Consider the following 15091-nt stretch of genomic DNA (forward strand, 5'->3'; position numbering starts at 1 on the left):
AACACCAGCATCACTTGTCGCTCAGCAACCTCTCAACAAAACAACTTTTAAATCCTCTCAACAGCTTGTAATGTTTTTTTTAAAGGGGTACATCTGCAAGTCAATGTGATATTTGAAGGTCCACTCTCGACTTCGTAAGAAAACCCAGTGGCAATTGAGTTTCTATAGAGCTGGGTGGGGAAGAAGACAACATCAATGTCGAGGGAAAACGACATTTTGCATTCCATTGTAAGAAATACGTTAATCTGGCGGCACTCGGCTCATGTCCTGGGGCTGGTGGCCTATATGTTTCCAATATCTGGGAGAGAGGGGGAGTCTGCAAATATGTAAGACGCGGAGATAGTCTCAAATTCAGCGCTGTTTACAACACTTAATCATCTATCCACCGGCTGGGTCCAAGTGTGCTCAGGGCTATTGAGATCTCCCCAAGCAGTCATTGTAAAGAGCCGGAGCAGTTGTCATTTAAGAGCCTGTCGCATGAAAGGCGTCTTGTATTTCATTGGGGCCTTACGGTAGCACAATGGCACTGTTGTCTCACAATGCCAGGGACCTGGGTTCAATTCCAGCCTCGGGTCACTGTCTGTGTGGAGTTTGCACATTCTCCCCGTGTCTGCGTGGGTTTTCTCCGGGTACTCCGGTTTCCTCCCACACTCCAAAGATGTGCAGATTAGGTGCATTGGCCATGCTAAATTCTCTCAGTGTACCGGAATAGGCGTCAGTGTGTGGCGACTAGGGGATTTTCGCAGTAACTTTATTGCAGTGTTCATGTAAGCCTACTTGTGACACTAATAAATATATTATGTAACAACATGTATTGCTAAACCTATCAAGACGACCAACTGGTTTAGCAGTAAGGGGAGCATCCTCACAACGGCTTGGAGAGCTTCTCTGGGGAGAAAAAGGACAGCATTCATCTGCTGTCCGACTTCACCTCGAGTTAAAAGACAGTATACTGTCCAATAATCTGAATAATAATCCTGTGTGAATTTGGGTAGCTGGGATATTGGTATAGCATTTCCGATCCATGTTTTAAAAGTTAAAAATATGCCTGTTCAAAATCACGAGTTTAAAAAACTACTAAACGGCACCATCGCATGTATTACATTGTACAACCAGTTGCTGGATAGCACAGCGCACACAATCTAATTGCCTTTGCATCACATCTTTGATTTAGAAAGCAGATACATATGCAGAATAAACGCACAATCAGCAGCTCCTTTCAGTTGTGCTTGGCCTCACACGTATTGCCAATGCTTGGTGCTGTGTCGGGGGTATTTGCGTTGGGAGTTTTGTTTTAAACATTGCAGGCTGCTTAATCTACCCAGTATCTGAAAGTGAAGATTTCTGATCGTGTGGGCTGAGAGTGGAACTGACGAGATTGCACTGAAAGCAAAGCGGGTGTTTCAACCTGCCCACGTCAATGGTAAGTTACTTAATTACTTTCCATTGGGAATGATCAGCTCAGAGGATGATAAACCAGGAACCAGAAACCTGAGCAGCACCGTCAGCCACCCGGAATAAGGTGACTTTTTGAAAAATGACCCGTTCAGTTGCGTGCTGGAGACAACCGTAAAAAGTTGGACAGAAGTTTTAAGAATCATTTCTTCCAAGAAGCATTTGCCGGTGTATTGGTACTGGGGATTAAACCGCTTGGACAAATTCTAATGGCAATACGAGAGCGGAATTCAATCAGTCACACTCAAGGGGAGATGAGTGAAGACAATGGGGACCCTTTCCACTGGGAACAAGCCAGCGCCGGTCAAAATAACCGTGCTCAGCTTCGCCTTCGTCCTGGCCACTTTGGGCAACTGCATCTTCCTCTGCACTTTGTGGCAAAGGCGCAAAAGGAGCAATCGCATCCGCCTCTTCCTCTCTCACTTGTGCACTGCAGATCTGGTGGTTGCTTTCTTCCAGGTGCTGCCCCAGGTCGTGTGGGAGCTGACCGACAGATTCATGACCCCCAACACAGTTTGCAAAGCCGGGCGACCTTCATCAAACTGTGGGGCAGAAAATCCTAAATCACCTGGACAGCCTTGGTCATCTTTGTGATCCCAACAGCTGTTCTGGCCAGGTCAAAATTTGTAGAACCATTTACTGAACTGAGCAAAAAAACAAGAAAGAATTGCATTGACAAGGGCGAACATGATGGGGGCAAGGGGGAGTGCCAGGGGGATACCCAGCACCTTACTGAAAATACTGAAGATGACTATTTTTCTGGTGTTGGTGTATATTTTGCATTGGGCACCATTCTTCATTGTGCAGCTCTGGTCTGTGTGGGACCCAACTGGAGGACCTACTGAAGGCACGTTCTAGCCCACCTCCCCCTTTTGGTAGTTCAGAGTCCTTTTGAGTAGCTGAAAGGTCAATCATACAGAACTCCAGTCCATGTTCATTGCTAGTTATTTGGCCATAGAGGGCATCAATGCAAGTCCAATTGTGACCCCCTTGCCCTGCATATTGTACATGCTCCCTGTATAGCAGCCAGAAGAGATAAATCCTATTGGGTATTTTCTCTCCTACTTCCAGACCAAAGATTTGCTGACTAAACACAGCCACAATTGAGCCTAGAGCCATTCTGATGATATTTAAATTCAGTTAAAATCAGGAATTAAAAGTCTAATGATGACCACAAAACCATTGTCAATTTTGTCATAAAGACCCATCTGGTTCATGAATGTCCTTTCAGGAACGGTGGAACAGTGGTTAGCACTGCTGCCTCACAGTGCAGTGTTACAGTCATAGCCAGGTTCAATTCCCATCTTGGGTGATTGTGTGGCATTTCCATGTTCTCCCCCTGCCTGTGTGTGTTTCCTCCAGGTGGTCCAGTCCAGAGGTGTGCAGGTTAGGTGGATTAATTACGGTAAATGCATGGGGTTATGGGCTCTTTGAAAGTCTGTGCAGATTTGATGGGCCAAATGGCCTCCGACTGCACTGTAGAGTTTCTTCGGCTCATCACTGTTCATATCAGAAATCTGCCATCCTTACTTGGGTCTTTTTCTGATTTGATTTATTATTGTCACATGTATTTACAGTGAAAAGTATTGTTTCTTGCGCGCTATACAGACAAAACATACCATTCATAGAGAAGGAAATGAGAGAGTGCAGAATGTAGTGTTACAGTCATAGCTAGGGTGTAGAGAAAGATCAACTTAATGCAAGATAAGTCCATTCAAAAGTCTGACAGCAGCAGGGAAGAAGCTGTTCTTGAGTCGGTTGGTACGTGACCTCAGACTTTTGTATCTTTTTCCCGAAGGAAGAAGGTGGAAGAGAGAATGTCCGGGGTGCGTGGGGTCCTTAATTATGCTGGCTGCTTTGCCGAGGCAGCGGGAAGTGTAGACAGAGTCAATGGATGGGAGTCTGGTTTGCATGATGGATTGGGCTACATTCACGATCTTTTGTAGTTCCTTGCGGTCTTGGGCAGAGCAGGAGCCACACCAAGCTGTGATATGACCAGAAAGAATGCTTTCAATGATGCATCTGTAAAAGTTGGTGAGAGTCGTAGCTGACATGCCAAATTTCCTTAGTCTTCAGAGAAAGTAGAGGCATTTGTGGCATTATGGTCTACAAAATGTGATTGACTCGAAAATGGCATCTCAAGTGCACTCAGTTCAAGGGCAATTAGGGATGGGTAATAAATACTGGCCCAGCCAGCAATGTCCACATCCCATGAGCTAAGAAAAACTTTTGTGATGCATTGCCAAAGGGATCCATGTAATAAAATAATACAGCCTGTTCAGCCATTGGCCCAGCTGTTCCACTCAAGGTGGCTGATCATGTCCACTCTACCCTCACAAGGTCTATATTTTTGGCTGCTGAAGTTTGATTGTCGGATGGGAGTTGAATGGTTCTTGGTCATTGCGTCCAATTCTGGAAAAGGAATTCCTTGCACAATATGTTCCAGCTCAGGATTTAGAGTCAAACAGCTCAACAGCCATTTATAAACCCTATAAATTGTTTCAGCTGCATATTTTGCACAAAATATCCTTCACATCTGACCAATATTGTAAACCAGCACAAATGCATTTTCCGATCAATTATCAGATGTGTTGTTCGTTGACGTTTCAAATTTGGCACAAAGTACCTCAACTAATGCCGAATAGAAAAAGATGATTTATGATTAAGAGAAATACATGAGAGGTTAAATGGCTCACAAAATAAACAAGTCAACCAAAAGAAAACTGGGAAAAATGCACGTATACAGCTGTTTATGAGAGCGATCTGTAAATCTTGGACATCAATATAAATACTGCTTAATCCAATTCTAAATATGTAAATCAGATGTTATCAAGCACTTGCTAAAAGTAGATCTTTGCCAAGCCAATATCTTCCTTTCCTGATGCAAATATGTCTGGGTGCCAACATCCACAGTAACAAAATACTTCTGAACTTTACGCAAAACTCTCCTGAAATGCTGAGTCATTCGGCTTCCTGGGATAACATCTGCAGGAAGTTGGATTTATGAACCCCCCCTCATTTAACATCAGGAGTCTCTGGACCCATGTTTAGAATTGAGCTTATTCTGGGGGAGGGAGAGATGTAAGGCTGGGGGAAATGGAAGGGAAAGCTGAGTTGATGAGGTAGTTTTCACAAATTGGGAAGGTGGGAGGAAGTTTTTCTTTCATGTTTTCAAGACATGCTGAAGTGCATCACAGGCAATTAATGACTTGATTTAGTCAATTGAATTAGTGAATTACTGGTGTTTGTAGGCTTATGTGGGAGTCAATTTGAGCATAGCAAGGTCACACAATGAAGGAAATAACCAAATAATTTGTCTTTGTTGGGGGTCAGTCAAGAGATAAACATTGGTCGAGCCACCAGAAGAACTCCCCCATCCTTCTTTGAATAGGATGATAGGGGTTCTTAAAAAAATCCCGTGTTGGAGGAGAAAAATTCAAATGGTATTAGATGATCACAAATTGCTTGCTTTTATCCCCCTTCTAGTTTCTAGTGGACTATGAGCATTCCAAGTGCAGTTATGTGGAACCTTTACACCGAGAGGAATTATATTTTAAAAATTAGCTGGCTTCAAATTCTCAAGTCTCTTCTTTCTTGCAATGGTTATGAAAATATTAATAATTAGGATGAATAAAAGCAATGTAGGTTACATAATTACATGGGAAAGATCTCTTTGAATCAATGGTCTTCCAGCTTCTTTATCTGGGGGAACCTCCTGCAATAATAACACATTCCAAGCTTGTTATAGCTTCCAGTATACTGGTCAGCTATACTCAAGATCAATAGTTCTCACATTCCAAAATACATTTTTCCACATATACAACAATAGGAAAAAAAATCAGCTTTTGTCAACAAATATTGAAGTTAGATGACAAGTACAAAATCTGATTACTGTTGGAATCCTCATTGGATCCACTTGGAACTGTAGAAATGCAAATCTTTCACGTACAGATGCTGTCCATAACCTTGGGAAAGTGATCACACCAGAACCTGCATATATGCATTTGTAAACCAATTCTTCCAAATCCAGTCTTCACAAGCTAGTTGCAACTTATTCTTAACACACAAGTGGGTGTCTGCCATAACCACTTCAAGTCATTCCCCTTGGGTGAATTTCACATTCTAAATGTAACTGGTGTTAGGAGCAAGGTTATTTCAAAAGTTGTAGCTGTTAATTAGAATTGCAAAATAAAACACACAGGAAAGAAATCTGCTGAGATAAAATGCTAAAAGGAAATGGAGTTCCAACTCTTTTCCTTCAGGTTTCTACAATTCCTATCAAAGAACTCATTATATCCAGGCACTATCCTGCTCATGACTCGAACAGTTTCAGCAAACATGGAACAACCGCATGCACAAAATTTGTAATCATGTAATTCCTACAAAATAATGTTCATGACTAACCCATTCTAGTTGGAGGTGGTGCACACTAGCTAAAATAGAAAAATCAGCCAATGAGTGGGTTGAGAATATCATCAAAATTACAAATTTAGCACAACTGCCTCTGATAGCATTCCTTAGGCACTCAGGAAAATTCGCTCACAGAAAATGATAATTATTTAGGGCTTGGCTGTGGAATGCACAGATCTGCATCCAAATAGATTTTAAATTGATGCAAAACTGGGGGTCAGTTAACTGTCAACAGGCACAGTACTGCAAAGCACAGATGCCAAAAGATTATGTTTTCTTTGCACAAATGCCCCAATCAAACTACTGAGAGAAAGCCAGATAGACTGCTCAGCAGAAGGTTGGAGAGAGTTGGCTAGCGGTTTTCTTCATTCTTCGCAGAAATTGGTGTAAATGTTTGGGTGTAGGCCAACATTTATTGCCTAATAAAAGCAAATTACTGCAGATGCTGGAATCTGAAACCAAAAGAGAAAATGCTGGAAAATCTCAGCAGGTCTGAAAGCATCTGTAAGGAGAGAAAAGAGCTGATGTTTTGAGTCCAGATGACCCTTTGTGCTGTCAGGCCTGCTGAGATTTTCCAGCATTTTCTCATTTATTGCCTAATCTTCAGTTGCCCTTGAGAAGATGGAGTTCAGCCACCATAGAATCCCTACAGTGCAGATGGAAGCAATTCAGCCCATCGAGTCTGTGCCACCTCTCCGGAACGTTTACCCAGGCGCAACCCCACCCTATCTCTGTAACCCCACACATTTACTCCACCCACCCACCGAACCGACAAATTGTTTGACACTAAGGGGCAATTTAGCATGGTCAATGCACATCTTTGGACTATGGGAGGAAATCAGAGCACCCAGAGGAAACCCAGGCAGATACAGGGAGAACATGCAAACTCCGTACAGATAGTCACCCAAGGTGGGAATTGAACTTGGGTCCCTGGTTCTGAGGTAACAGTGCTAACCACCGTGTGGCCCCCAACTTGAACCACTGCAGTCAATGTAGTACAGGTACGCCCACAGTAGTGTTAAGGAGTTCCAGGATTTTGACCCAGTGACAGCAAATGAACAGCAATATATTTCTATGTCAGGATGGTGAGTGGCTTGGAGGGGAATGTACAGGTGGTGGTGTCCTCTTGTGTCTACTGCCATTGTCCTTTGAGCAGTAGAGGTCAGAATACTTGAAAGTGTTGTTGAAGGAACTTTGGTGAATTGTTGCAGTGCTGCTTGCTGTAATGGTTCAAGGAATGAGGAACTTAAGTTGGAACAGTTTTCCTTGGTGAAGAGAAGGTTGTGAAGAAATTTGATAGAGGCATAATGAGGGGACTCACTGTGAAAGGATTGAGAATTAGGGGGCACAGATTTAAAGTAATTGGCAAAAACAGCAGAAGCCATCGGAGTAAAAACTTTTTCACATAGCAAGTGGTCTGGAATGCATTGCCCCAGAGTGTGATGGAGGTTCAAATCAAGGCATTCAGAAGGGAATTGGACTGTTATTCAAAATAAAATACAAGGGTTTCTGGGAGAAGGCAGGAGACTGGCACCAGGTGAATTGGTCAGAGAACCTGTGCAGACATTATGGGCCTCCTCCTACCCCGTAAGCTTGTGGATGATGCACATTGCTGCATTGTGCATCAGTGATGCAGGGAATGAACATTTTTGGTAATGACTGGGGTGTCAATCAAATGAGTTGCTTTGACCTAGAGAGAGTGTTGTTGGAACTGCACTCATCCAGGCAAGTGAAAAGTATTCCATCATACTCTGACTAGTGCCTTGTACATGGTGGGTAAGCTTTCTGTTACTTTCTACAGAATTTCTAGCCTCCGGCCTGCTCTTGTAGCTACAGTATTTATATGGCTAGTCCACTATGACATCCCCCAAGGGTGTTATAATCCCAGTGGATATTACTATGGGACATTCAGGTCCCAGAATGGAACCCCGGCTCAATAGACTAACTTTTATTTTTTTGTTCAGCAACATAGATGAACAGAGTCTCAAGAGGGACAATTAACTTTTAACAAAAGAATAAAACATGAGAAGATTGACTGAAATACAATACTCCTTAATACCACCTACATCTTCACAGATTTTCAAGAATAACACAAGTTACAAAATATATGTTATACTCTAATGTTCTCAGTAAGTACACAGTCTATGTCAATCAAAAAGCAAACCGTGATCAGACACACCACACTCTGAAATCAAATTAAAGATGCCACCTGAAGCAATTTCTTTGGATTTCTCATCAAATCCTCGAGATGCTAATCACACTGAGCTAACTGATCTGAATGGATTTTGACTTCTATCCAAGTGTTTTCAAACTCCACTCACGAAAAAAAACCACACACCTTACAATCTTCTCTCAAACAACACTCGCTCTCAGATGTCTTCACAAGGAACAACTTCCAGGATTTCAATATCTCCTCAGTGTTCCTCTGCCTTGGATTATCACGTGTATTCAAGCTCTCTCTCATTCTGTCAGGTATCCAACCAAGCCAACAGAACACTGCCGCTTCAGAGGCTGTATTACAATTTCACCAACCTTAATATTACCTTAAATGCATGGCTACTTGCTAACCAGCTTCTCCAGATCTGCACCTTTCAGCTCTGTCTTTAAGTGGGAGTCTCTCTCTGCTCCTTCCTTTAACTTCAGTGAACTGTACCTTGCTGTGATTCCAGTTCTTTGTTCCTTTGACTTCAGACTTCGTGGGACTCCTCTTTTCATCCCCTGGTTTCTAGAATTATTTGTTCTTCAGCTTCTGGGACTTGCTACCTTCCCCTTACTCCATTGTTCTCTATCTTTGCTGGCAGTTTCAGTGTGAGCTGTTTGCTTCTCAAGCACTTGGTTGCAACTGAACGACAAGTGCCATGTATTTCAGTGTGGGCTCCTGGTTCCTAAGCAACAGCCCAGTTTTCCTTTAAATCCCATTTGCTTTCATGTCAAAAAGTCTTTAATTACAAGTGCAATTTGAAATGAAACCAAAACAGACATGCAGGCACCTGTGTTTAACATTAAGCTAACTAAGTTTTAACCCTTTTTTACATAGAAACACAAAATTAAACTTAAACTTACTTAAAGCTATACCTTACTTCTAATACTCACAAATACAGATAAAACTATCTTTATATGTTTATAATGGGGGGATTCAGCGATGATTATGCCATTGAATACCAAGAGGAGACGATTAGATTCTCTTTTTGGAGGTGGTCATTACCTGGCACTTGTGTGGTACAAATATTATTTGCCATTTGACAACCCAAGTCAGAATGTAGTCCAGGTCTTACTGCATACGGACATGGATTGCTTCAGTGCCTGAGTGGTCATGAATGGTGCTGAGCATTGTGCAAACATCAGTGAACTTATGATGGAGGAAAGGCCATTGATGAAGCAATTAAAGATAGTTGGGCCTAGGATACTGCCCTGAGGTCCTTCTGTAGTAATATTCTGAAACTGAGACAATGGATCTCAGACAACCAAGCGCACCTTTCTTTGTGCCAGGTACGAGTCCAGCCTGTGGAGAATCTTTCTCCTGATTACCATTGACTCTAGTTTTGCTGGGGCCCTTTTCTACTACACCCAGTCAAATACTGTGGTGCTGCCTTACAGTGCCAGGAATCAGGGTTTAATTCCAGCCTTGAGTGACTGTGTGGGGAATTTGCATGTTCTTCCCGTGTCACTGGTGGCTTGGCCTTAACCAACCAGTTCGCACACAAAAAGGCTGATGCACTTGAGGCTGAAATAACAGAAGCAAGAGGAGGAAGTGGTTGGTATTGCTGGAGAAGATTATTGATACAAAGATTCAAGGCCATGGAAGAAAATAGTGGGCACCAGTGCAACTTGGATCTCCCTGCTCCACAATGGAACACACAAGTACATTGGAGAAGGCATTTGTGCAAAGTTTCCTACCCCATTCTAAACCTCCCTCTACATTGCAGCCCAAGACTTGGTTGCTTCCAACACCTTCCTAACCAAACCTTCAGCTCGGCTGCTGTCTATGGCTAATTATTTCAGTACTTTACCCTCAGATATACATGACTGATATTTAGAGAAACCTGTTTTCATGTGATTTTGTCATACAAATGAAAGCACTGAATGTCTCCCCAGTCCCAAAATAGTGCCATCAAAAAATGAACACCACGAGCACTGAAAATGACCTCTAATATGTGGGAAGCCTTGAAAATAGTGGATCGCCCGGATTTTGTAATCGTCACCATGATTCATCAACTTCCTTTTTAAGGGGCCAGCCAGTGATGAGATTATTTTCTCTGATTACACAACAAAAATCAAAATGGTCTCTTAAATTCAAATCCCAAACCACAGTAAAGAGAGGACGACAACTTATTTTCAAATTGGAAAGGTGATAAGCTTTCAATAATTCCTTTGCAAAATCTAGAATCTAAGTTAGTCAGCATATGATCCAGGCTCATTACACATGATGATAAAATGGTGACTTCTACCTCAGCCAAACAATTAAATTCAAATGTAGCTATGACTCAAACTTTGCCTGAAATTGTTCTGAAGCATTAGTTGTTGGTTGACCTGATGCATAACTGACTTTAAAAATTGCCACTTTGCAATTTCCTCCTCATCTTAAGTGGAGTGCTATTCTTGTTCATCTGTGACATTTTGCAGGCAGTATTCCTCTCGCCTCTGGGCTTGAATACAGTTAAGTTCATCTGACATGCCAATTCAGGTTTTAAACACCCTCCACACATTCCATAGCTTTATTTAGCCTAAATGGGAAGAGATTTCTCCTTTCTAGGTGGTTTTCAAAGAGTTAGGGAATTCACCCCAGTTTCCTGACCTACAATTTATCGCTCAATCAATGTCACTAGAACAGGTTATCACATTACTTGTGGAATCTTGCTGTGCTCAAAATAACAACTGGAGACTCCCTATATCACAACAGTGGCCACCCTTCAAAATTATTTCATTGGCTATAATGTGCTTGGGAGTATCAGGAAGATAAGATGGGAACAAAATGAACCCAAGTTCATTGTTCCAGAAAGAACAAATAGCAACAGAAATCTTTACACCTTTGTTTACCTTGTCTATTCTTTCCCCTGGGAGAAAATATTAAATGGTTTATATTATTCCTTATTGCGGTGATACAAGTAAATTTCTGACAGTAACTTGGGTTCTCTACTTTTTATTTATTATTTCATGGGATATAGGTGTCACTGGCAAAAACCAGCATTTGTTGCCCATCCCCAATTGGCCCTTGATCTGAGTGGCTTGCTGGGCCATTTCAGAGGGCATTAAAGAGTCAACCACATTGCTGTGGGTCTGGAGTCACGTATACGCCAGACCAGGTAAGGGCAATAGATTTCCTTCCCTAAAGGATGTTCATCAACCAAATGTGTTTTTATGATAATCGATGATAGTTTCATGGTCAACATTGCTGAGACTAGTTTTACATTCCAGATTTATTAATTGAATTTAAATTTAATCAATTGCCCTGGTAGGATTTGAACCCATGTCCCCAGAGCAATCTCCTGTGCCTCTGGATTACTAATCCAATGACCATCACCACTATCACTCCACAATTTAGGTTCAAAGTCAATGATACTCTTACCAGTGGATATCACAACTCCACTGTGCCTTTATCTCCCCACTATCCAAGTAAACATAGCAGGATCCTCATGTTGAACAGAGAATACTCGTCACTGTTCTCTATTCACGTCACCAAGTGACCTCCTTGTTTTTTGGTAGGTCAGTGAACTGACATGCCACCCAGCATAGACACTGATTATATAGCAAACACGCATGTGCATTTAACTCTTCACAAGTAGATGACACATATTCTTTAAAAATAGAACATTTAAGGATTTACAACCAGTACCAGTCTCCTTGAAATATCAATAGGGCAAAGACCAGCATTTCAATGACATTGTTATTTCAGACATGATCACTCACGCCTCAACATACCAAGTCATCCATCACAGAGTGTGATCCAACTGTCTCCTTCTGTTGATTTTAATTCTCTGACTCAATCGATTATTCCAAGGAGCCAAATATAAACTTTCACTGTAAAACTCAACGAGAGGCAATAATCAACCTACCCCTCTTACAGAACCAATCCACGTCTTCAGCCAGACACAGCTTTCAATCATGGATGTCAGTTACCTCAAGATACTTGTTTCAACAGTTTTATGATTATTGGTTTGTCACCCATTGAGGATGCTGCTCAGTAATTAACAGTAATAACATTGCAACAGATGGTTAAAATATATTAGATTTTTAAAGACCCTTTAATATAACATGCTCCTTCAGCAGAGTACGGACCGTACCCAACCATCCCGCATTTGCAAAACCCAATACAAGACATTTCCTTTTAAATGTGATTATGCAATTGGGAAGCACTTGCTGAACAATCCTGGGTGTGCTAATAACTACATTAACAGCCAATTTAAGATAATCAGTCAAATTCGTAATGTGGCTTGTTTACACTTGCTAGAAGTAACAATTCATATGCAGGGACCTGCAAGCAAAGAGAACATGTTCAAGCCTTGTGCTTTTTGTGAATTACCTGGGAGGTCTTTTTTTTAATTCATTCATGGGGCATGGGTGTCACTGGTTGGCCGGCAATTATTGACCAGCACTAGTAGTCCTTGGAGAGCAGTTGAGAGTCAAACCATATTGCTGCTCTGAAGTCACATGTGGACCAGGCAAAGACAGCAGATTTCCTTCCCTTAATGACATTGATGAACCTGATGGGTTTTTCCAACAATTGACAATAGTTTCATGTTATCAGTAGATTCGTAATTCCAGATATTTTTTATTGAATTCAAATTCCACCAGCTGCTGTGGTGGGATTCAAACCTGGGTCCCCAGAACTTTAGCCGAGTTTCTGCATTAATAGTCTAGCGATGATAACAATAAGCCATCGCCTCCCCTATATTTCCCCCATTGCTTTCTCCCTGGCAATATCTCAGCTAATCAGATTCTGCCTGCCAACCAATCTCCTATAGTTATTGTGTTTGCTTGAAATTTGGCATGGTGTTTGTCCTGATCAGTGCAAGATAAAAAGATTCAGCAACGTGTCTCTTGCCAGCAATATTAAATGCTCTTTACTTCAATAGGCACCAGTCCCCTAACATATTAACACATTTTCTGAGCAAATAGTGGTGAATATTCCAAAAGGTTGTAGAACTGGCTTGAAGAAGCCAATATAACATTATGCACGTGCTGAGATCAGTGAAAAGACCGTAGATAATGTAACAAATTAAAAAATGCTTCCCCTTTTCTGCAATGAGTTCTACCCCTTTCCTCAGTCCACAAACTCTTCATCTAATATAATGTCGGAAGACTTCAGTTGGACTCACTGATTTGAAAAGGACAGGTTGATCAATACATTCAAAAAAGTGACCATGAACCATCACATTTAACTAACTGTCTGCCTGAATCAAAATGCAAGTTGCCAAACACATAGAAATACATTAATGTGGAATTTATTCCAATTAGATGGCCTGGCCTCATTCTCCAACACCCATAACAATTGTACCAAATCAAACAGCATTTCTGAAAGTGAAACCGTTTCATTGCAAAACCCACAAAGCAATTCTCGGCTAAATATCAGACAAAAATGCTTCATTTCTCCTGAGGACAAGTTCGCCTTATCCAAATTAATTCACATTATATCCATCAGTTCCCTGGGTTGTGCTTTTTTCAAAAAAAAATCAGCTTGGGATTTTCGTTTAGTTGAGCTGAGACAAGACCAAATGTGAGAGTTCGTGATCTTTCTCCCCCACCATCACCTGATCAGATATTTAAAACGCCAATTGAGAGACTTCTTAAACAGGAACTCTCAAACCACAACCTCCAAAACCCAGAAGAACAAGGGCAGCTGCAGCATGGGAGCACCATCATCTCCGAGTGGCCCACCAAGTAAACATGTGCATATATTGCCATCCGCTTATTGTTACTGGATCAAAATCTTCTTCACCAACTTTTCAGGGTAGCTTACGATGGGCAATAAATATCAGAGACCCACAACCCAAGAATCACTAAACTGAAAAATATGTAGAAAGCTATGACTCCAAGTAAAGTCAAACCTTTACCCAACCTAAAGTATTTAACACATTCACTTTCCACTTTCTAAACGCAAATGTACTTTGAATAGAAGGTAAACAATTTGCTTGAACGTGCTTTGCTCCTACAAATTATGCCAAGGCAATCTCCACATCAATACCGCATCCAAATGTGATCCAAATGTAATCATAGAATCTATACAGTGCAGATGAAGGCCATTCAGCCCATCGAGCCTGCACCAGCAACAATCCCACCCAGACCCTCTTCCCGTAACCCCACATATTTACCCTGCTAATCCCTCTGATAGTAAGAGACAATTTAGCATGGCCAATCCACCGAACCTGCACATCTCTGGAATGTGGGAGGAAACCAGATCACCCAGAGGAAACACAGGCCGGCATGGGAGAATGTGTAAACTCCACAGTCACCCAAGGCCGGAATTGAACCCGAGTCCCTTGCACTGTGAGACAGCAGTGCTAACCACTGTGCCACCCTATAATAAAGCTTCACAACCAAAGTGAATATGAACTCATCAAAGTATTATTCAAAAGTAATTATTTAAGATTAAAATAAAAATGTGAATACAAATATCTATCTGCATCTATGAATTTACATATTGTTAGTATAATGCAATATATTTATATTGTAACTTTTCTTTCTCGGTTTCAAGGGTCATCATTCACCATCATAATGCTCCTTGCAAGCCTCAACAGTTGCACAAACCCATGGATGTACATGGCCTTCTATCGCTAGGTTTATACAGCGTCCCTTTCTGAAAACCTGTGCCCATGGGAAAAACCAGAGACCTTGGCCTGGATTGTGTGGTTGGCAATGGGTGAGTGGTGGTCATAGTTCAGTTTGTCTATGTACTGTATGTTTATTGTTGCACTGGAATTTGTGCAGAGAGCCAAAGCAGCATGGCACCTTCTAGTTGGGATCCTGGAACTGCCCGAACAAGGCAAGCAACAGTGTTTGACTTCTTAGCCATCAGGCTGAAGAATCCTTAATGAGATAGGCAAGCTTCAAATGTCAGCTCCGTAGCCCCACTTGTGCCTGAGCTGTGGAAACCCAGAATCCTCAAAATAGTGATCAATATGCTTCTAGCCACTCCAGCACCGCCCATGTGGTGTGCCATGTTTGTTAGGATGTAGGTGTGCTGTGCGTGTGACGGGAGCATGTGGTAAGGGCAGATCATGTATTATCT

General features: G+C 41.8%; 1 pseudogene; it reads left to right on the forward strand.

Moving 5' to 3' along the window:
* Positions 1-1722: 1722 nt before the first annotated feature.
* LOC144499228 (vasopressin V2 receptor-like) lies at positions 1723-14640 on the forward strand (annotated as a pseudogene).
* The last annotated feature ends 451 nt before the right edge of the window (positions 14641-15091 follow it).

The sequence above is a fragment of the Mustelus asterias genome, chromosome 9 (genome assembly GCF_964213995.1).
Source record: "Mustelus asterias chromosome 9, sMusAst1.hap1.1, whole genome shotgun sequence".
In the NCBI taxonomy this organism is placed as follows: domain Eukaryota; kingdom Metazoa; phylum Chordata; class Chondrichthyes; order Carcharhiniformes; family Triakidae; genus Mustelus; species Mustelus asterias.